A 22961-nucleotide genomic window follows, 5' to 3' on the forward strand; every position below is an offset into this window, starting at 1 on the left:
CCGCTTTCCAGACATTCACTAAACTCAACCTAGGGCATATCCAGAAGTCGGTACAGTACAGAGCTTCCTTTCAATCGTAGGGGGAAAATCCCGTTTACAATTTCTCTTAGGCAGATGGAAGAAGTAGCTGGTGACGGGACTTTGGAGGGGTGCATAGGAATGGCATGGGGTGTTGGTGGCAGGGAATCGCGATTTCTCTTAGGTCTCCCGGCTTCAGGTAAGGTTCTCAGATTCCAGTTGCCCTCCTGCAGAGCTGCAGCGGTGGGTGGGAGTGGAGGGTGCTCCTCGGGTGATCAGCTGGGAGAGGAGGAGGGTGGAAGTGGGGATGGACCCTGGACAGGCTTCACGGACACACATTGTCTTGATTGGTGTTCGTGCCTGCTCTGTGCCACTGCCTTGGGGAGCTTTTGAACAAGGTGATATGCGCCAAGCTTTTCTTCCCCTTTTCCCTCCCCCCTTCTATGATGTGTTTAGAAAGAAGTCAGTACCCTTCTAAAATAAGTTAAAAATCTTTCTCTGACTTTCCGTTTAAGATGTCAAAAGGATTAAATAAATGAAACTTTATTTGACCGGGAAGTTTACCCATCTCTGGTCTCTGGCCTTATTCTAATTCCATGGTGGTAATTACCCTTCGTTTCTTTAAGTGCAATAGATTTATTGCCTTAGAGACTATGCACAGTTTGATTGAATTATTCATTTTTTTTCTTTGGTGTAGACTGCATCTGGGGACTCTGATGTGACGTGTAGATTTTTTTTTCAGGAACAAAGGGAATGTGGAAATGAAAGAGAGAGGGAGAGAGAGGCTGGCAGATGTAATGAGACGCGGTGAAGGTGTACGCAGACTGGCACTCCCACTCCTCCCTTCTGCTCTCACTGCAGCCCTGGGTAACTCGCAGGCTAACACAAACAGCTTTTCTCCCGCAGCCTGCCCTCTGTCACTGTAAGTACAGCAGCCTTCTCTTATCAGCATGCAGATTCCAACCACGCACTCCCCCAGCCTTGGCTTTGCACCTTAGGCAGCAGAAGCACATTAGAAATTAACTTTCCTAAGCTAGGAAAGGCATGTCTGTAAAACTTATTTTTGATGTATCTTTATTTTTCTCAGGAAAAAAAAGTTCATGAATTTTTTACCACTTTTCCCCACCTCCTTTGTGGCGGTGCTCTCTGCTGCTGTCGCTGCGGTCGGTTGTGGTCTCCCCAACAGGATGACTGGCAGAGTCAAAGAAAATTTAATGTTATTCTCCATCCAGTTAAAGTCGAAGGACAATGCCTTGTCCTTTGCAAAATGACATCTTAAAGGACGCAGAGCATTGTTCACAATTTGCTTTCTGCTTTTGCTTCTGAAACATAAGTCCCGACCCCTTTGAGGCAGCGTCCCAAGGGCACTGGTATTTGGGAGTCCAGGTTATTTGGTTACTCCAAACTTAGGAGAAGTGCATTGCGCTGCTGGAGTGTTGGTGTGTTTGTTATCCCGTTTAAGGAAAGCAATTGCGAAAACTTTTGTCCATGCTGTAATTAAAGTTTTCAACTTCTTCTGTTTTACTCTTTCACTTGTCTTCGTTTCAGTACAAGTTCTCCTTTTGGGTGTTTTGGACTGAATGACATTTGTGTTTGTCCTATTCACACAGTACCTAGTTCTGAAGCCCTTCCTGAAAGAAGTTAGCGACCTTGCGATGAAGTTGTGTAGGTCTGAATTATGCGCCTGGCTGGTATAGGAGACTTTCAAAGCCGGAATTCGAGGTTTTAACGGCCGTTATGATTTTTGCGTAGGTGTTTTACATGTTAACTTCTTCAGCAGAATTAATTGCGTTGCCCTTCCCAAGTTCAGGGGGATCTCTCTCCAGGAACCTCTTGCGCTTTTCCTTTGCGAGTTCGTGCCTCTTCTCTGAAGGTGCGAGGCCAAACTTAGCAAAGCCGAGTAGCCCGTGCTGCTTGCGGAGCGCAGGGACACCAGACCGCGCAGAGGCGCAGAGGCGGCGAGGACCGCTTCGAAAGGTAAGTCGGCCCCACCCTCTCGCCCCTCCTTTCCTGCCTTCTTGCCCCGGAGTTCAGCACCCGGGGTTCCTTAGCCGCGCGAGTCTCCGACCCCCAGGGGAAGTGAGGTTGTACGCTCAGGCATCTGGCTGCCGAATGTCTGAGTGTCCTCTGCTCCTCTGGGGACTTCATCAGGAGCCCGCAGGCCGGGGTGGACCAAGTGACTGTCCTGCGCTGCAGCGGCTGCAAAGCTCTCCGCCTCGCCCACTGCTTAGTACAGCCTGCGCTGGGGCTGGAGGGAACCCTCGGCCAGCACTCCCGCCCCCAGAGCCACGTGTCAACCCGTGCACAGCTTGAAGTGCAGCACGGAGACCCCAAACTTCTGTTTCCTTCCGTTTAGAGATCAGTGTTCTGACCTGCTCCGGTTCCGTCGAAAGATCAACTTCGATATTACTTTATTAGTTAAAATCTAAAGAGAATTCTTGCTGCTCCTTTTCAGAAAGTCCGTCCTGGCTGGGTCTTGGACCACAGAGATCTTGATAATCTCTTCTTTTTCTTGCCTCCGGACAGCGGCCTGTGTCTGGTTGCCCGGGTCAGTCCTGCCTCCCAGAGCCCAGAGTACCTTGTGATTTAAAGAGGCTGACGCCCTAATCATTGGGAAACCAGACCTGTTTGCAATTGTAAAGACCCAGTAGGGCCCTAGTATTTCTGTCCCTGATGTTTCACCACTTTTGTGGCTCTTCCCTGAGGAATCAGGCTTGGAACATAACTTACCCCCTCTCTCTCTCAGGCTTTTAGGAAAGGTCATTCAATGTTAGCGTCTTTGGGCTTTGGAGAAGTTTTTTGTGGTTGAGTTCCAGGGCTGGTTACCACAGAGTGTGAGGCTCAGGAATCCAGAGCTGGGCCCAGTTGTGCCACAAGAGAGAGAGAGAGAGAGAGAGAGAGAGAGAGAGAGAGAGAGAGAGAGAGAGAGAGAGCTTGCACACACACATGCATGCGTGTACACACACACACACACACACACACACACACACACAGGAAAACTTAGTCTAGAAACACAGGTCTGGGCTTCTCCTTGGGCCTCAGAGGTCAAGGGGCAGCCTTACCCTGGGAGCCCAACTTTATAAAGGAGCTGGCCTGCAAGGTACCAGGGAGTACTGCTTGTCTTTAGGTTGTACAGACTTTCTGGCCCTGAAAATTGCAGTAGACACAAGACTTCTTGTCAGGAACTCTTTCTTTTCCCAACCAACAGTCATCAGGTCAGTTTAACTCAAACTGTCCAAGCTTCCAATCCTCAAGCATCATATTTCCCTGACAGAAACATCTGGCTATTCCTTCTGCCCCACTGATCCTAGGTATCCCTCATTACCCTTATTCCTGTCTTTTTCTTTCTCTTGTCTGGAGTTCATATGGTAGCAAATGGAGTATACATTAAGAAGCTAATATATGATTGACATCTCATTGTCTCCCTCTTCTTTGCTTGCTTACTCCCTCCATAACAAAGATGAGATTTTCTCCCTTTTATCCTCTGTCACTTAATCTATGGGAGATCTTCCTTATGTTAGCAATTTTAGATTGCCCGTACATTTTCTGGGGTTGTAAGCCACCATTCCTGACCTCTTTCTCCTGGTCTGTACATCCTTTCACAAAGTCTGTTTTATGAGGTGTCTCAAGGTAGCCATCTCAGATCAGCTTCCCCATAACAGAAGCCTTCAGAAATCTCTGTGGGTTAGGCTAGTTATGTCAGAACTTTTCTCCTAGCTTTTAATTTTGCTGTAGTTTTTTGACTCTCCACTGACCTCAGTTTCTCCAACCTAGTCTATTTCTTTGGGCCTAGGTTATTGCAGGCCAACCTTCACCCTTTGCATACCGCCTGTGGTTTGCTGCTGCTGTTTTCCAAGCTAATTTTCTCACCTCTTGTTTTGCATCTTAATTAATTGACACCATTATTCTTTCCCGTTCTGGTTCTCAGCTTTTTTCTCCCCAAGGAGATAAGTTTCCAGGTCTTTGCCCCTTTAGGCCATTTAAAACCCTTCAAATCTTTAATCTATCCTACACATTAATCAAAGGGAATCTTTAATTTGTATGGGTTTCAGGGGGATTATTAACATAGTTTTCTATATATGACTTATGCAATTTTATGTACTGTTTTAGGTAACTTGAAACTCCTCATCTTCTACAATCTTTAAATTACCTCTTTTCCTTTACAAATGTAAAGTAATACAGTATTTCATTTACTTACAATATTTCATGCAACACAGACTCATCCAACATTATAAATATGGGGATATTTTATTTATTGATGTAAAGATATAAAGTTTTCATTGGTAGAGTATACATGTCTTTTTATTTTTAAAAATTTAATTCATATACTCCATAATCCATATGGCTTTAGAACACTGCCACCTACATAAGTTAGGAGTCTGCTACGTCATTCCCTTTCCTTTGCATTTTTCCTTCTCCATGTTTTAAAATAAGTTTCTCTTTCCCCATTTTCTATTAACTGTTGTCTTCATGATTTCTGCTTCCTCCCTCTCTTTCTTTTCTCTCTTGATCATTTCTCTAATTTTCTTCCATCCTTTTTATTATTCCTCCGTATTCCCCCTTCTTTCCTTCTTTCTGGTGTTCTTGATTTGCGCCCTTCCCCTCTGGGTTTCTCCCATTGATTCACTTGTGGTCCAGTTCTCCATCCTAACATTCTACTTCCTAACATTCAGCCCAAGCCTCCTCCTGACTCCTAACTTTTCCAAAGCAAAGCTACCGTCCCGCATTCTCCTTTCCCATTTGACTTCCTTCCTTCTAGTGCGCGTTTTTCTCCCCAGCTGGCTACCTTTATTCCTTGCTTCAGTTTGCCTTCCTCTTGACTCCTCCTCCCAGAAGCCCCAGCCCTAATAGCGCTCTCCTCAGCCTGCCTCGCCTCCACCTAAGAATACTCGTCGCTATTTCGCTCTGACCCTGAGACTCCGTCTTTGTCTCCTTCAAGTTCTCTTCTAGTAGTCACTTTACTCTCCGTCCAGAGGCTCTCTAATCGACCTCCGGTCCGGCCGGTCTCTCTGCCCTCCTCTCCGCGGCTCTCTCTAGCCTCTGCCTCCCGCTCTCCCCTCCTTTCCCCCCTGCTCTCCCCCTCCCTCCAGCTTCCCCGCCCGGCTCGCTGCTCCCTCGCCTCTTGTCTCATCTTGCCTGTGTTGTCTGGGAGGGGAGCCCTGCCTCCTCTCCCTCTCTCAGATCAATGCCCTGGCCACTCACTTTCTGATGTTGCACGACGGGAAATGCTTTGAATACTTACGACATGGCCGCTCACACTGATTGCCAAGATTGACAGCACTAACCATCGCCTTCACTTGTTTCGGGGGGAAGCCCCTAGTCGCCCCGCTCCGCGCGCACCTCCTGGCACCCCCGCGGTAAACTTCAGCGGCTCCGCGCCGCCCCCGCCCCGCAGCGGGACACCCCCGCCGACTTGAGTTAACGGGCTGCGGGCCGCGGGGCTGGGGAGTTCTGCTCCCGTGCTCCCCGGGCCGTGCTAATTGACCTAGCGTCGACTCCCCTTCCTTTATTTTATTTTTTCATTTGTATGTTTCCCCTTTTCTTTAATGCCATTTACTCCCGCGGCGCAGCGCACAAGGAGCCCTCCCGTGCGGTACCATCCTGGAGTCCGCCCAGGTAACCGGGACGGAGCGAGCGATCTAGAGCGAGGGAGGCAGAGCTAGAGCTCGCGGCCCGCGTGTGCTCTACCTGTTGGGGAGCCGGAGGGGCCGGGGACAGGAGCCCAGGGCCGGGCCCCGGTGCCGTCCACTCCCGCCCTTCCGGGCAGCGCCGGGATTAGTTTCTCGGAGCTGGGTACCATCCTGGAGTCCGCCCAGGTAACCGGGACGGAGCGAGCGATCTAGAGCGAGGGAGGCAGAGCTAGAGCTCGCGGCCCGCGTGTGCTCTACCTGTTGGGGAGCCGGAGGGGCCGGGGACAGGAGCCCAGGGCCGGGCCCCGGTGCCGTCCACTCCCGCCCTTCCGGGCAGCGCCGGGATTAGTTTCTCGGAGCTGGGGCTGCGCACAGCCTGATTCCGGAGGCGGTGACAGATCTGCGTGGCGGGCTTCTGGTTTTCTTGCCGCCTCCCTTCAAATCCACTCCGAGAAAACACATGTTGTAGCTGTAGATAACTGCGTAGGACACTAAGGCAAAAGGGCAGGGAGAGAGACAGACAACGCAACCTTTGACAACAGAAAGCTGTTATCGCATACTAAGTACTGGTCCGAAAATCTGTCTGTCCTCTCGGCCCACCTTATTCCACCTCCGCCTCCCCGAGTAGATAGTCTAGTCTATAAAACTGGGAATGATTTGAAAAAGAAGTCAGGTGGCTTAGAGAATGAAATTTTAAGCCTCCGTGAAGTGTGAAGTTTGAAGTTTGAGGTAGGTATTTCTTGGAAGTTCGCGCAAGTGTGTGATGGAGGCAGCCCGTGTGCCTGCGCGCGTGGTCTCTCTCTCTCTCTCTCTCTCTCTCTCTCTCTCTCTCACCTCCCCCCTTCTCTCACCCCCCCCACTCCTGGGTGGTAGTGCCCTCTTTGCCCACAAGAGGGCAACATCCTGAGGGCTTTGTGAGCGCTCTGGGTCTCTTCGCTGCAAGCTTACTTGGGTTTGGAGAAAGTTATATTGGAACTTTCAAAGTGATATACATCTTATTTCTCGGTCAAGAAAGAAAAGGAGAAAGACTAAAAAGGTGGGAAAAAGAAGTGAAGAAAGAAGAAATAGAAAAGAGCCAGCCTACTCCGGGAGAGTCCTGGTTACACCGACACGAGGGGAGGGCTGTTTTAATTGTGGGTTTGGCCGACTGACGACTGGAATGCCCTCCTCGGCTGTCTTAGTTGTAGCCGGAGGTCATGTAAATCGATCTTAAAAGAATGCATAAGCCATAAATTAAAATAAACCCTCACCCAGGGGCTGATCCATAAGTAGACAATATCCAACCTGGACAAAACGGGCTTCATTTACGAGTCGATCTAAACAGCATCCCCCCAAAGAATAGAGACTAAATGCAAAGTAAGTTTCCTAGCAAATATTTTGTTTTCTTGAAAAGTGTTGGGTGGATTCGCCGCGTGGCTGCTGTGCCGCAGTTTTCAGAGTGCTTCAGTGTCAGCCCGACTCGGCGTGCGGGAGGTCGGGAGGACCCGCTGAGCTTCTGGGCTTCTTAGCGCTACCCCACCCTACCCCCATTTTGGTTTGGAAACTTTGGTTATTTGCGGGGTTGACGCTGGCGGATGGCGGGCAGGAGTCGAGGCCGTCTGTTGCTCTCTCTGTTGGGGTGAAGTTTACTCGGTGGAGTTGATAAAGAATACCCGGGTCGCTAGAAAACGCGCTTCCAGCTCGCACCCTCACCCCACCTCTGCTCCACCGCAGCTCTTCTGGGACCTGTGCGCAAGTTGCCTCCAGTTCCCTCCGCTCACCACCCCGCCCCCATTATTGGACATTACTTTTTATGATCTTTTCAGGAACAAACAAGCCGAACTCCAAAACAACCCGAATCTCAAGTGCTGATCTGTGGTCCTCTTTGCCCTGGACCCTAGGGCTGTGCGCCTGGTCCGAGGGGGGCGTGGGTGAGGGTGGCCGCCCAGTCCCGCCTGCAGAGCGCACAGCCGTCCCCGCGTTTCGTCTCCTTCCCGGTGTCCCCGCAACCCGGCCTGCGCCCTGCGTCCTTCTCGGCGCCCTGCCCGGGGCCCGCTGCTCATGCTCGCTGCCTCCTCTGCAGCCTGGGCCGAGGTCCGCTGCTCCCGGCTCGGCTCAGGGCCGGGGGCGGTGCTGCCAATCGTCCCAGGGCAGTGCAGGAGCCCCATCTCTCCCACGGGAGCTGCCTTCTGGTTTCTCCCTTAAAGGGCTGGGCGGAAAAGGAAAGGGCTTGTGCAAAGGCTGCTGGGGTTGTGCTCCGGCACCGGGAGGAGCGGCCCAGGGCTGCGGAGTACAGATTAGCTCTGTGCCGGGCTGTTCCGGGGCGCTTCGTGGGGCTTCGAGATAGATACAATTGGTGTGTACCGAGCAGATAAAAGGTGGTTGTTGCTGGCGTGCTTTAAGTTTTATTTCAGCAGTTTTACGCTGACCAAGTTTTAAAACGCTTGTTATGTGTGAATTGCCAGATATTGAATGGCTCTCCTATTTGAGAACTAAAAATAAGTCTTCGACTGGTCTGGCGGGGCTAGGCTGTTGGTGAGATGGGTTGTCCCAGGCTGCTTCTCTCTGTGTGACCTCCTTGAGAGCCGCGCCTGAAGTTTCAGGCTGGGGATGGCCCGAAGCCATCCCGGCGGCAAACTGCACTGGACTCGGACCTCCAGCAGCACTGTCAGTGGGGCTCTCCAGTGACTTCCCTGTCCCAGCACTTTTCTCTCACTCACACCTCCTGGGGCCGGGATTTGGGCCCTGACCAGAAGGCCCAGCTAGCAACCCAGGGGAGTAGGGACGGAATAGTGCTCACTCACCGCTCCCACCAGGGTCTCCTCTCCCCCTGCCCTTTAGGGCCACATGCCCTGATTTCCCTAAAGTCCGGATCAAAACAGACACAGCCCTGCCCAGTATATTTCCAGGAGGTAGGTTTGGTGAATGAAAAGGTGAAGTGGTCCGGTGCAAGGCGCTAGAGGGGAAGGGGGAAGGTTGGCACGGGACAGGACAGACACCTGACAAGGCCCGCCCTGCCTGTCCCCCATCCTGGCTGGCCCGCCTGCAAGTGGCTGGCCTCCCTAGGCCACATTCCTGTGCTAAGTGCGAGAGGCGGTGGGAAAAGCAATCCCTAACCCGGCCAAGAGCCGGTGAAGCTGATCCTGCGGTGGCATTTTGTTTTGAACAGTTGCTGGGGTTGACGTTTCCTCATAAGGTAAGGTGTCACTGGACAGTCGGCTGCCCAAATGCCACATGTATAATTAGCCTGCGCACTCAGCACCTCATCCCTGAGGCCCATAGGCACAGGCTTGGCCGACCTGATCCACTCAGCTGCCTTCTCGGCTGTTACAGGATTCCTGGGGGAGGTCAGAACTGCCTGGAAAGACTGACACTGTAGCTTTATCTTTGATTTTTTTCTTTTCTTCTCTTTTTCGCTATTTTATCTTCTCGTGGTTTTCAGCTGAGGGGGAATTATTGGTTAGAGAAGGTACCTGACATCAACATTAGAGTGCAGCTTTAGGATGAGTAGGGCAGTTACAGAGAAAGTCTGGCAGTATATTTATGCTCCACAATCAGCCCTTGCAGGCTGTTAGTCCTCTTCTATTCGCACTAACCTACCAGAACCGGCCAGGGATGGCATTGTATATCCTGGTTGAGCTAGTTTATTTCAAAGCTTCTGGTTTGGACTGTTCACCTGTCTTGGTTCTCCCTACAGCTCCCACTCCAGAGGTCCCTCAGGAAGTTAATGTCTGTCTAGAATGAAGCTTCTGCTTCCCCCTTCAGGCCTAGCCACTTGGGGCTGCTGGTCATCTTGGTGGGGGGGCCGGAAAGCTCTATTCTCTGTGTACCTCACTCTAGTTCAGCCTGGACGTCTTCTCTGACTGCCCAGATTGGGGCTTGAACTTCCTACATACCTTCTCAAATCTCAGCCTCAGGTCAGCTTTAACCTACACTCTGTGGCAGAGACCAGATTTCTCCAGCCTTGAACATGACCTTCCTTCTGTCACCCTGTGTAGTCACCATGGAATTCAACACTCAGCATTAGGCAGTTGCATCAGTCTCCATCCTCCCCTTGTTTCTAGGCCAGTCAGCTATGCCTGATATTTACTAGAAGATTCTTTTCATTTCAAAACAAACAAATACCCCAAATCTTCCACAAGTTTAGGGGGTCAGCATGAGTGTTACTTTCTTGATGAGAAGTAGGGACATAGTTTAATTTGCTTTTTATTGAAACAGTGCAGTGTTTTCTTATAGCAGAAAAAAGTTACTGAGTGAATTTTTCAACTTTATCAGGCAATAAATGTATTATCAATGTACTTTTGTGAGTATCTTTTCTCAATGCCTGTATGTGAGCACATGGGCAAGCAAAATGACACATAGATATTTTTCTCCAGTTTAAAAAAAAAGACCTTATAAATCAAGAGATACAACAGTTCTTATTCTTAAAAAAAAGCAAACAACTAAAAAATCTTTCAAGCTTTGAAAGCAAGTGTACACCAAATTTGAGAGCTAGTGTATGACCATGACAGGTAAGTGACTAGGATCTAGACATCAAGTGTAGGGTACTAATTCCTTAGGCCCCTGACATTCTGATGCTTTTCTTATGTGCTATCAGCACCTCTTTTCCTCTTACTGTTCCATATTCCTTCAGTTATACTGGCAAGACTGGATAGCTTTTTGCTTATTATTTATCCTGTTTATGTTGCTTTTATTTGTTTTATAAGTGACAAAAAGGAACTTTCTCATGGTGTATTTGTATTTTTAAAAATGCAAACAAAATAATTTTTTACTATGGAGTATGATACAAACTCCTCTAATAATATATTGTATAACCACAACTCTTAATGTATTATAAAACAAATGCAAAGTATTATTAGTAAAGCAGTATCAAGTATCTATATCTTAAGCTGATTCTATAGGGGTTCAATAACTGAATCCCTATATGAAATGAGATTCATAGAATATTATATTCTGTTGGGCATTTTTTTCATCAGCAGCAGGAAACAACAGATGTTTTTGTTTTTACAGGAAAAGCATATATTCACAATATGTTAACATTCCTTGCAAAAATTTCCTTTTATAAGTAAGGGTTTAAATACATTACTTTAAGCACATAAATGATAAGTTGTGGTGGTATTCTGGAGATTTTATGTCTTTCTATTTGATGTCTTTTAGGAATAATTGGGTTATTGGTCAATGATTAAATTGCTACAATATACATCTTATATTGAAGAAATCAGTATTTTTTTGAATAATTATTTTCACTAATTCTATTGGACTGATTGAATAATAGATACTGGAATAAATAAATTTTCTTTTTGATGATATGCAGTATATATTACCTTTACCTCTTACTTTTAATATTTTCTACACTTCTCAGTTTTGTTAGCTTATATATCTTTCCATGAAGCTTGAAAAAAATTCTCTTCTTAGTGAGATAACACACATATATAAAATTCCTTTGCTATTATAAATAGCATTCCATGAAAGTGTACTACAGCACAATTAAAATTTTGGTTTAACTGAGAGCTGTTTGTTTAAACATAGTTTAGGGATGCATATATATCAGTGGATGTTTTTGAAGTCAACTAAAACATTCCATCAAGCTAATGTGTCTGAGAGGACCATATCAGGCACAGACAGGTACTAGAAATGATAAAACACAGATAACTTGCCGCAAGATGATTTGCAGATGGGTTGTATTATCTGCTGTCATGAGGTTACATGGGTCATATTACCATTTTTTGAGACTTAATCTATGTTTTTTCAGAATTATTAAGTTATATGGGCCAATGAGATTCAATGAGATTTTATTATAGAAATCTGCTAAAATGGACAAATTCAAAATCATCATTTTTTAGAGGAAGAAATGGACTCTCTTTGGGTTTGTATTGTTTCTTATTTAAGAACTATGACTCTTCCTATTATTTTTTTTTAAACAAAGAAAATAAGGTGCTAGGACATTTTATGTCCTTATCCTGATTCCATGTTTTCTACTGATTATACTCCAATGTCAAATTTAAAAAAAAGCCAGTGCTTTAGCAGAATATATGAAAAATAATTTTCATTAGATGCAAACACATTTTAAATGTGTAACATATCTTGTTTTGCTTGACGTTTCTCAATTGTGATCTGAAAACGAATTGTTTTTGTGAGAGTTATCAGAAACTCTCATCATCCTCTCATTATATATTTATTATTCATTCTTAGGAAGAGTATTTTTATTTTTCTTGTTCTGTGGAAGGGGGTAAAAGCTTTTCTGCTAATTATTTTGTTTAGGCATTTAGTCAAACTGGAAATAGTTCAAAATTTGCATTATGGTTTTTTGATAGAGCTTTTCAAGTGTGAAGTATCTGATTGTCACAGTTTGGCTAAAAATATCAATTGAAGAATGTGGGTGGAGGTTGAAAAATTGAATATCATTTAAATCTACTACTGACTCTCTCATCTCCAAAAAAAAAAAAAAAAAAAAAAAAAACCAAAAAAGATGGATGCTGGTCTGTTTTTCCTCAAATCTGTGGTAGTCTCGAAAAAGGGAACACGAGGCCCTAAAATCTCTGAGAAGCAGTATTGATTCAATTCTTAACTGCAAATCCTTCATATCATTGCTCAAAATATCTAACTTTACACCAATATTAGCCATTCTTTTTATAGTGACACCATGCTTAGTAAAAAACTTCTAAGCACTGAGGTCAGGTGTTGAGATTGGATTCTAGTTTATTTTTTATGAATCAGATAAAGATTTCTGTGCATGAGACCATATGTGAAGATGAGAGAACAAGAACATTTCCATATCAAAGGCAATATATCTGAGGCTGCATGGTAATTAAAATGCAGTGGTTTGGACTCTGTGCACTAGCACTTAAGCAGAGCATTGCCGGGACCTTGTGCATCATGCAGGCGGTTGCTTCTTGCATACTTCTTGAAATACACTTATAATTTTGTACAAACATTTATGCCAGTCCACACTTTTCTGTGGATAATTTGTATTTCATCCAAACCATTCAAAGTAGAAGTTATTTTTTGAGCTACCCCCTCATTATGGCTTTTGTGCATCAACTATTTTTATTCTAGTTGTTTGTATTTCCTTTTACCAGAATGATAGCTTGTTTATATTCAGAATCTCTTCTTGCTCCTCGAAGACCCCTAATATATCACTCATTTTACTATTCACTCAAAAAACTTTCATCTTTAGGAAAGATGTGAGTTATTTTTTGAGGTTAATTGTAGATACTATAATCTATTATAAACTAATAAAGCACATTAAAATCAACTTTAGTTACTTCTATGTTATAATGCTAATATATTTAGTAATTCTTGCATAGTATATAATACTGGAAAAAAATTCCTTTTCAAAATGTTAAAGAATTCAGAAATATTCTTTTTTTACTTTTGAACAGCATGAAAATATGTAATAGCATTCTCTTTCATATTACTTTAAGTGAAAAGCAATCATTTGAAGCTATAGAAATCTTTATCTAAAGAGTTATCTCTGCATTTATGAGGGGATGTTGGAGTTCATTTTAAATAACTGAGTTAATATCTTAATCTGTAATTACTGAGGGATAGAATAGTGAAATAAAACATCTAGCATACTATACTGTTGTATATATTTCAGAAATTTTTGTGTCTTTAGTAACCAGCTTGAATTTGTTGCTCTGTAATTTTCTGTCTCTGTATTTGCTTTCTGTCTGTGAACATTCTACTGTGGTGTGTATAGCAAAGAACTCATTGGTTTATTTCATTTACTGAAGTCCCATGGCTTATAAAGCTTTTTAAAGATTTCTCTGTATTGAAGCACCATATATTAAAGCCTAATGTGACATGAAATTCTTTAAGAATTTTGTATATTTTAACTACTTTGGATTACTTAAGAATATTGATTTGTGGGGCCGGGGATTTAGCTTAGTGGTTCCGCCACCTGCCTTGCAAGCACAAGGACCTGAGTTCGATCCCCAGTACCAAAAAAAAGAAAAAAAAATTGATTTGATGCTTTTCAGTGAGAAAACATATAAAAGAGATGTAATAAACATTGGATAAATGCATTATATGATTGCATATTAGCATATAGGCAAGAATTCTCTGTTCTCCCATTTCAGGTTTTTTCTTAGTTACCTTTTTCTCTGAAAAATCTCACAAGATAACCCTAAATGATATTTTGTTCCTGCTATCTTTCAATAATTTGTTGTTTTTAGTCATTATAAAGAGAAATTGAATTTTGTATTTAATATATTCATCCAAAGGCAAAAAGGAACTTTAGCGCTTTTTGTGTTTTTGACATCACTGAGCACAATCTCTGCTTCCTTGAAAAAGTAGTTATTTAAAATTAGACACAATAAAATTTAAAAATGATTCATTTTCCAAGACTATACAAGCCCAATATGTGGAAAAAAAGAAAATGGAACTTTTTAAAAAAGAAAAATGAACACTGTAGGTTTTAAATGGAACCCATTCTCAGTCATGATTGCAAATGTTTCTTTTTATATTTTACAAACAGATCACTGGGTAATGTGATGGACCACTTACTAAGTTCTAGGCACTCTAGGGTACCTTTGAAGTCAGAAGTCTTTGCTTTTAAAGAATATTCTATTGAAGATCTTCATATTTGGTAGGTGAGGAAGCTTAGGCACAGTTGTTTTGGTATTAAGCAGGTCATTGTCAGAACTGGGTAAAAAATGGTCCTTGATAGGAAAGAATAATTTATTGTACTTTCTTGGGAAGTAATATCAAAGAACATGTTGTTATCTCCTCAGGAAAAAGGAATAGCAAAGGAATGTTGTTACTACCTCAGAAATAATCTCCCAACTTGTCTCCATGAGTGTTGAACCTTCTATGCGTGAGAAGTCAGCTCTCCCTCCCTCAAAGTGTCCATACTGACCTGTAATTCCTAAGCTGTGGTTTCTTTATCTGTAAAATGGCAGCAATAATAATATTTACCTCATAGAACTATTGTGAGGATTAAATGATTGGAAAAAAGCACTAAGTTCAGGAATTTGTGTGAAATAAGCACTTATGATATCTACTACTGTTGAAGTGGTACTAAGAATTATATAAATTTGGCTTCCCATTCTAGTGGCATTACATATTTTATGTAATATTTGGCAAGTTATATAACCTGCTTATTTTCCTTGTTTCTACAATGCAGAGTCAGCAATACAAGTTTTTTTCTTTCTTTCCTAGAAAGAATTCATCTGTATTCTAGAAGCTATGGGATAGAATCCCAAGTGACTAACTGTAGAGTTTTGATGTACAGCCTATAAAATTTGATAAAATTCTAATTCTAAGCACTGAGGAGATTTTAAAAGGTTATTTCATCTGTCATCCTCCATAATAGTATTAACCATCCTTTCTCCATTCTAATTAAGAAGATCTCTGTTTTGAGTGCTTGCAAAGAGGGAGATTTTATATTCTTCTTTGGTTATATATAAGAATGATTAACCAGGAAGAATTAGCCAGTAAGTTCTTTTTGTCAAATATACACATATACAAATATACACATATCAATGCTTTGTCTTCATTTTAAGAAAAAATGGAAACATATTTTTCTTCAGTTGAATGATAGGCCTGCATATGTGAAGACCAAAATTAGACTGATATTTTTATTTCTTGACTTTTGGCTTTTACACTTTTATTTCCTGAACGAGTTGTGTGGCATTGGAAAAGATATGACATTGCCAAATCTCATTTAAAAAAGTGATAGAATTTTTCACGTAGGGTTGTTGGGATGATTAAGTTTGAAGATAATGTATACAAAAGTATATAGAACAGTTCTAAGAACTGTTTTAGGTTGAATTGACAGTAGTTATATAATCGATACTAGAACCCTGGCAGGAGGAGGGCCCTCGATTCTCTTATATTTTATAGAATTCCCTAGTTTCTAAAGTGCTCTCATCTTCATTGCCTCATTCAATAAAAGGTATGCAAGGTAGATAAACTTACCATTCATACCGTCTAACTTCCTACATGATATGAATAAATGTTTCAATTGATTTTTGCTTCAGGATATTATTTACTCCAAACAAAGCTTGTATGTAATAAATCATGATTAGCTTTTTGGGCCTTCTTATTTTCTACTCTCTTCAGTAGAATGTCAGTGCTCATTTACTTTATCTTCATGCTTAGTTCCAGAGCCAGTCATTGCTGTATTTTCCATACCCCAATGTAAATAAACAATATCATGATGAATCAGAACCATTGAACATTGGTTTTCTATGACTTTTTAGTAAAAAGTAGAAAGATCAAACTATTATGTAATATGTGTGGCTAGTTTGATGGAAGAAGCTTTCAAAATCTGGGAGGAAGGATTAATGCAAGGGTCTTTGGTATGAATATGAGTGATTCTAGGCTGTGTGCTAATGACTATTACATATAAGTAGTAATATAAATACTATTATATAATTTATACTCTACTACATAGTATACACACTACATATAGTATAGCTATATACTATATTCAAAAGTACATATATGTGTGTGTGTGTGTGTGTGTGTGTGTGTGTGTCAGGGAAAGCTTCTAGTAGGGGGTCGTTTTTCAGCTGTGATTTAAAAGAAAGTTAGGGTAGGTTCAGGTAATGCCCTAAAGAACATTGAATATGAAGGGAACTTTAATAATATTACAGACTATTCTGTTAGATAGTGAAATGCTTCTTATTTGTGTCTTTGTGACTTTCTAGAAAGGCAGTGTCTGTCATGAATATGATATGACCTCAGGCCAGCAAGTTAGCCAATGTACTTCTTTTTCTTAGCTTGATTTTGTGGTCAGACACATTGTGAATATATTTTAAGGTATGGAGGAATCTTTTAAATTATTGTCTTTTTTCAAATATGTCAACTAGGTAAAAAATTAAAATTTAAGTGGCATTTTAATATATGGGCAGATGATTCAGGACTATGAGTTAATAAAATCTTGTATCCTGTGCTGTAATATACTTTTTTTGTGTGTGTTTGATATTCATGGTCTTAGACAAAGAGCTATATTTGCAAAATTGCAGATCTGTGTATTGTTGCTGGATTTCCCTTGTTACGACTATCTAGCTGTCTCATATTTATAATTAAGCTTTTCCAACTGTAAAGTGATATTTCATAAATTTTAAATTGAACAATACTATGAAAATACTCCTGAGTGATTTGAATTTCTTGGAAGAAATACAAAATATTATTATTCTTATTCTTATTTTTTGAGACAAGGTCTTGCCATGTAGTTCAGGCTGGCCTCAAACTCACTATGTAGCCCAGGCTGGCCTTGAACTCACAGTGATCCTCCTGCCTCAGCCTCCTAAGTGTTGGGATTTACAGGCATGTGCCACCACGCCTGGCTACAAATTATTATTATACAATGATAACGATGAAACAGTAGCAGTAGCAGAAACAGTGATAGCAGGAATAACCCTTTTCTACTCTTGATAACTTTCAAATATATATGCTAGATCCACTCTTCTTAGTTTTGTAATCTGGAAGCTCATGTTTTCTAACTTTTCAAAAGCTTTTTCTCTGAATGCACAGGCTTTCTTTTCTGTATTTGATTTAGAATTTTTTTTTGGTTTTTAATAGCTTGTTTCTCCAAACTTTACATATTTATCGAGGTTTTGCAACTTATATGACTTTGTAGCACAATTACTTTTGAAAGGAGTCTGGTGGTCACTGGTCACTAGTCACATAGACTAGAAAAGCAATGGCCTTGGTTTCCAAGGGCTTTAACCTGTTGTTTTCCTAATCACTGCTTTGGCATCTGGACATTTGTTTGCCTTATTGATAATGCCAAGAATCTCTCCAGTAAAAAGAAAGGCTCTGAAATAGAGTAAAGGAGAAGGAAAAAGATATTAAATTCCTAGAAAAGTTTAAAAATATATCTTTAGTCATATTAAATTAGTTTATGATGCCTTTAAGAGCACTTTCCTTGAAAACTTTTAGTTGAATTCTAAAGAAGCAAAAATCCAAACAAAAGCAAATAAATTGCAATAATAGGTCTGCTTAAGAAAATTTAAATAACTTGGAATAAAGTATATTAGTTAAATGAATCTCAGGAAAATTTTTTATTCTTGAGTTTGAAGACCCAATATATATGGGGGACATTTGTCTATTTTACAATTTCTTAGCTGTTGTCTTTTCCCACTATAAAAATAGATATGTTGATGTTTAAAAATGAATTTTAATCTTGGGACCTCTAAAATTGTGTAATTTATTGTGTATATTTATTTTTATTTTTTTTTCGCACAATACCCTTAGGCATTTAAAAAAGAAATTGTCAGCCTTTAAGAGGGCAGACCCCTTTAATTTTTATTGACAATAGGTCCAGAATCTCCATTTGTTCTTTTTGTGTAGGTTATGCTCAAGTAGGGTCATGTACTGAATACTTTTGTGTTTTAATTGTGTGGTAGTTTGTAACAGGCCTATTTTCTGCAAGGCATATCTATCTATCTATCTATCTATCTATCTATCTATCTATCTATCTATCTATATCTATTTATATATATATATATACTATATAACATATATATCTATTTATATATATATATCTGCCTACATTCAGTGGGACTAGTGAACCTGAGTACTCAAAAATTTTTTTGAAATTCTTATATATACTACTTCAGAGGAATGAAAAATTATTTGACCTTTTTTTTTGGTACTTGGGATCGAACTCAGGACCTCGTGCTTGGCAGGCAGGCGCTGTGTTGCTGAGCTACATCCTCAGCTTATTTGACTTTTAATTATGACAATTTAGACCTTTTTTCAAAGCACTCATCATAATTAGTGGTGACTTACTTGTGAAGTTTTGTGTTTAATTTCTTTGTTATATTCACAGAGAAAAGCTCACTAATATCAGGAGCTGTGCACACCCATATACAGAAGTACATTTCTTCTTATTGTATGTTAATTTTAATATTTTCTTTTATATCAGCACCACTTTCACATCTTTGGGTTGATACTCTTCTTTTTTAAATCTGTGCACAAATTAGTTTTTGTAATTAAAATGCCAATATAACAGAACACACATCAATGTCTCTCTCTCTCTCTCTCTCTGTCTATCTATATAATATATTTTGTACTGGGGATCGAACTTGGGACCTTGCTCTTTCAAGGCAGGTGGCGGAATCACTGAGCTAAATCTCCAGCCCTAACGTCCTTATATTTTATGAAGCTATGATAATACAGCTTTACTTTTCCTTAGTTAATAATGTACATCTGCAATAACTTAGAAACATAAATATGATTTTATTACATTTAATAATGGGGCATTAAATTAGTCATCCTAGGTTGTCTCAAATTGGGCTGATATTTAGCTATATATATTGCTAATGCATCTTAAAAGAAAATAGTTTGATAATTAATAAAGTGTTTGTTTCAGGGTCAGGGCATGGTAGCACTGTGCCTGATATCCACCCTGCTTGACTGGAGTGAATGCAGGAATCATTTTCAGTGTCTGAGGTCAAGAGGTAGAACTTAGGGTATTTAAGGAGGGAAGGAAGCAGAGATCGCGGATGGTTTAGGAAGCAGAAAGACAACTGAAAAATACTGTTGGCAAGGATGAGTCTGAAATATTTCTTTGGGCGAGACAATTTTAAGGTTTATTTTGGAGAAATGACAGCATAGTAGTCTCCAAATACAGCATGTGCCCCTAATACATGTGCATATTTATTTAAAATTGTTGACATGTATCATTGTGTTAATATATGCTATAAAACATTCAAATGTAAATATTAAAAATAAAGAGGTAAATGATATAAAAACTCTACAATTAGTTGTGATTCCTCCCAAACTCCAATAAAATAGACTTTGTTATTTTTAAGAGTCCTGGTTTAACACTGTTATGAAGAGATTTAAATAATTAGTTCTAACATCAGTTTATTTTGCTACATGGTTTTTGTTGCCATGGCTGAAAAATGATACTCCAGAAAGAATAAAAAATAGATCCAAATGTAAGAACTGCACCACTGGTTATAATTATTAAATTTTGATACTAAAATTTAAATTCTATGCACAAAATATGCAAAGAGCTTTGTTAAGACTTGACTAGTAAATGCCTATCTTCCTTGATGACAAACAGTTGTTTTTGCCAATGAGGTTGAAGGTGTAGTATTTTCATATTTTAATAAGTGTACTCAAGTGGACCCATTGCAATTCTTTGGAATGTCACTAGATAGATTAGAATATCTTGTGCCAATTTAAAAATTGAAAACAGATGAGAATTTTTTTAGACATAGAATTTTGGTAACAAAATCACAAATGTGTTTTCAAAATATTCTTTTATAGCATGAATCTGTTATGAAAAGTACTTTCTGATTTGATAAAATATTACTTTTACCTTCAAGAGATAGATTGTTCAATTGCTTGTATACATAATGTATCTAATTACTTATATGAATATCTGCCTTTCTGTCTGTTTGTTATCTCTAATCTATGTACTTAGCAGCACACACAACTTCTTGTCATCACATAGAAGTTCAGCATATTTGGTATGTTAATATTTTTGGTACCTATCTTGAAGTGTGGAAACTGTCATGAGACAATCAGTGGAATTTCTGAGTAGTGCCAAAATCCTCAGTTACTTCTCATCTCATTTCAAAGCATTGTAAAGATTTTGCTGTGTTTTACAGATTTATTTAAAAAGTAATTCCAATTTGAATAGTACTGGCTTCAACATTTCACTGCAGTTTCATAGCTGTGAATGATATAGTTAGGGGGGCCCATTCTAATTTTTCTTTAATCTTAGCCTTTTTCCTTCTATAGTTCAGTTAGGGCAATTACTTTACCATCTATTACACTTTCTTAATTTTCCCTAAAAATTACTTTTATTTAAAAATGTAATATACCATTCAGATTACCTCTTCTCTGGTATATATGTTAGTGGCTCACTCAAAAATAGCACTTTGCCTTCCAAATACTATAAACTCAGGCATGTTAAGAAATACATACATTAATTCATTTGAAAAGGCAAAACATAATGTGTTTCTTTTTGCAAGCCTTCAGCCATGTTTTCTATGCATCCTTCAACCTTGTTTGTGTTAGAACCTGTTGTATCACCCCAAAGGACATTATTGATGTTGCGTTCTGGGCAAATAGTTACATGAGAGTTGTTCATTAAGTAACTAGGATTTTTAATTAAGGGAATATATTTAAATTAGCCATATTGTTTACTGTGTATTTAACCCTTTTGATAGCAGCAGGAAGGACAACTATTTCTCTAGTGGCATGTATCATTTTGCAAAGGAACATCAGTAGAGGATTCTAAATTTTTAATATGAAGTTTGTTAAAAATTTTAAAATACTGGATTGAATTTTGTATTTTAAACATTGCTGAAAACACTGTAGGTATTTATTTAGTATTTATTTACAGTGCTGGGGATCCAACCCAGGGCTTTATGCATGCTAGGCAAGCACACTACCACTGAGTTATATCCCCAGCTCTAGCAATTTAAATTTATATCTATGTGCTTAGTTTAAAAATGTTTTGCTACTTGTAAATGCTTCATATTCTTATTATTTAACATCTCAAAGTACAATAGGGCAAGGCACCCTGTTATTGATGCTAGACATAAATCTATATCTCAGATTTGTCTTCTTGATAATTAAAAAAACGACCTATTTTTGTCATATCTGCTTGGATCACCACTCTATCTATCTTGTAATATGGATCTCCTACTAGTGTACAAGTGTCAGGTGGGTCATAGTCTTGTCAGTAAGACTTAAATTATTGATATTCTTGAACTGTTGTTTCTTTAGGATGATCTTTTAAAACCAGCTGGGCATTTGTTCTGGGTTAATTTAATTAAAAACTAGATAATAATATCTACAGTTAATCTCTAATATTTGGGATACTTCTGGTACAGGATCTAAGGTTTTAGTATTTGATATGGAAACCAAGGTTGTCAATCTATATTTAAATTTAGGTAAGTTTAGTTCTTCTAATTCTTTAGATGAATGAATGAACAAACAAAGCTAATATATTTACATTTATAGTATGCTGTTAGGATGGTGCATTATTAGGAGACCACTGAAATGAAAAAGTAGGTGGTAAAGAGGGGGAAGGCATGATGAATAAAAGCATGGTCTCAGAGGACACTATTTTGGGAAAGGGTCCCTTGGAAGAGTGTAGCTGTCACTAGAATCCCAGACAGGTAGTGGTGTTTCAGATTTGCCACTGTTGGGGTTCAGAAACAACAATGTGGAATTTTTACAGGGCTCTGATATGAGGGAGGAAATGGACAGAACCTAAATTTTATTCTTTAGGAAAAGTCATTTGAGTCATTTTGCCATTGAAGGGATCAGTGAGGCTTTATAGTTAAGTTTATATATTGTGTTTTAGGAGAGGGGACCAAGTGGAGGATCGCTACTGTCCTGAGTGCCTGGGGCTCTTTTTGCTCTATACTCAGCTTCCCTTGGATTTAGATATAATCAGAGCAGAAGGTGGGAAAGGTGAGTAAGGTAGCAGTCAGGGATGTCAATATGCAAACATTGTCATCAGCATCCTCCCCTTCTTCTAACTTGTTAGTATATCTTTTGGGCAGTAGCAAAAGCTGCATTTGGGAGTTTCAGCTCTGCTGGTAAACTTTGGGTGACTCTGTCTATGTCAGTTCTCTCTAGGAATTAGTTCCTTTGTTGGCAGACTAGAAAGCTTGATTTCTAAAGAAGTTTCAGCTCTGTTCATTCCGTGTTCAGCCTTGTTCATTCCCTTCCAGGATAGTGCTCTGGCTTGCCCCCTGACACAGAACTTTCAGTGAAGTTCCTTGTACTGTTTATCAACCTCCTTTCCTCGTGTCCATTGTATCTTCTTAGATGCTAGCAGTCTAACTTATTATATAAATTCATGGCGACTAATGAAACCATCTATGAAATATTTCTAGCTTCCCCTTTTCTTTTTTCCAGACAGTGTTGACCAAGTGCATTTTCAAATGTAGTCTTAGACAGTTGCATTCTAACCAGAAGTATCTAATAGAATGTTAGAAGGAAGGGAGGAAATATTAGCATCGGGAGGGTTGTGTCTGTGAAGGAGTTTGAGCTGGATGAGATAAGCAGGGTATTGGGACACAGCCATCAATTCATTACATGTGTTTGGCTAGACTGGGAGCAGTGGCCAGTGCCAGGCTTTTTGAGTATGGTTTCTGTCACCAACAGAGTTGGCTGTCTTTGAAGTCCGCTAGTTAACCTTTTCCAAAATCTTAGAGCACATCTAGCACTCAAAAGAAGGAGGGTAGAAGAATTTCTAGGAGAAAAATCCCACCACTTATTTTTATTAAGAATATACTTCTACGGTGGCCTGCCTTGCAAGTGCAAGGACCCGAGTTCAATCGCTGGTACAAAAAAAAAAAAAAAAAAAAAAAAAAAAAAAAAAAAAAAAAAAAAAAAAAATACTTT

General features: G+C 40.3%; 1 protein-coding gene across 2 annotated transcripts in view; it reads left to right on the plus strand.

Moving 5' to 3' along the window:
* The window catches only part of Sox6 (SRY-box transcription factor 6), a 557563-nt gene that overhangs the window by 3379 nt on the left and 531223 nt on the right, over positions 1-22961 (plus strand). For both annotated transcript variants that reach the window (XM_010615190.3, XM_010615191.3), the window contains exon 3: positions 761-940. The gene's annotated coding sequence lies outside the window, so the exon portion shown is untranslated. The remainder of the gene's footprint in view (positions 1-760; positions 941-22961) is intronic.

The sequence above is a fragment of the Fukomys damarensis genome, unplaced genomic scaffold (assembly GCF_012274545.1).
Source record: "Fukomys damarensis isolate Sample0158 unplaced genomic scaffold, DMR_v1.0_HiC HiC_scaffold_16, whole genome shotgun sequence".
NCBI classification, from domain to species: domain Eukaryota; kingdom Metazoa; phylum Chordata; class Mammalia; order Rodentia; family Bathyergidae; genus Fukomys; species Fukomys damarensis.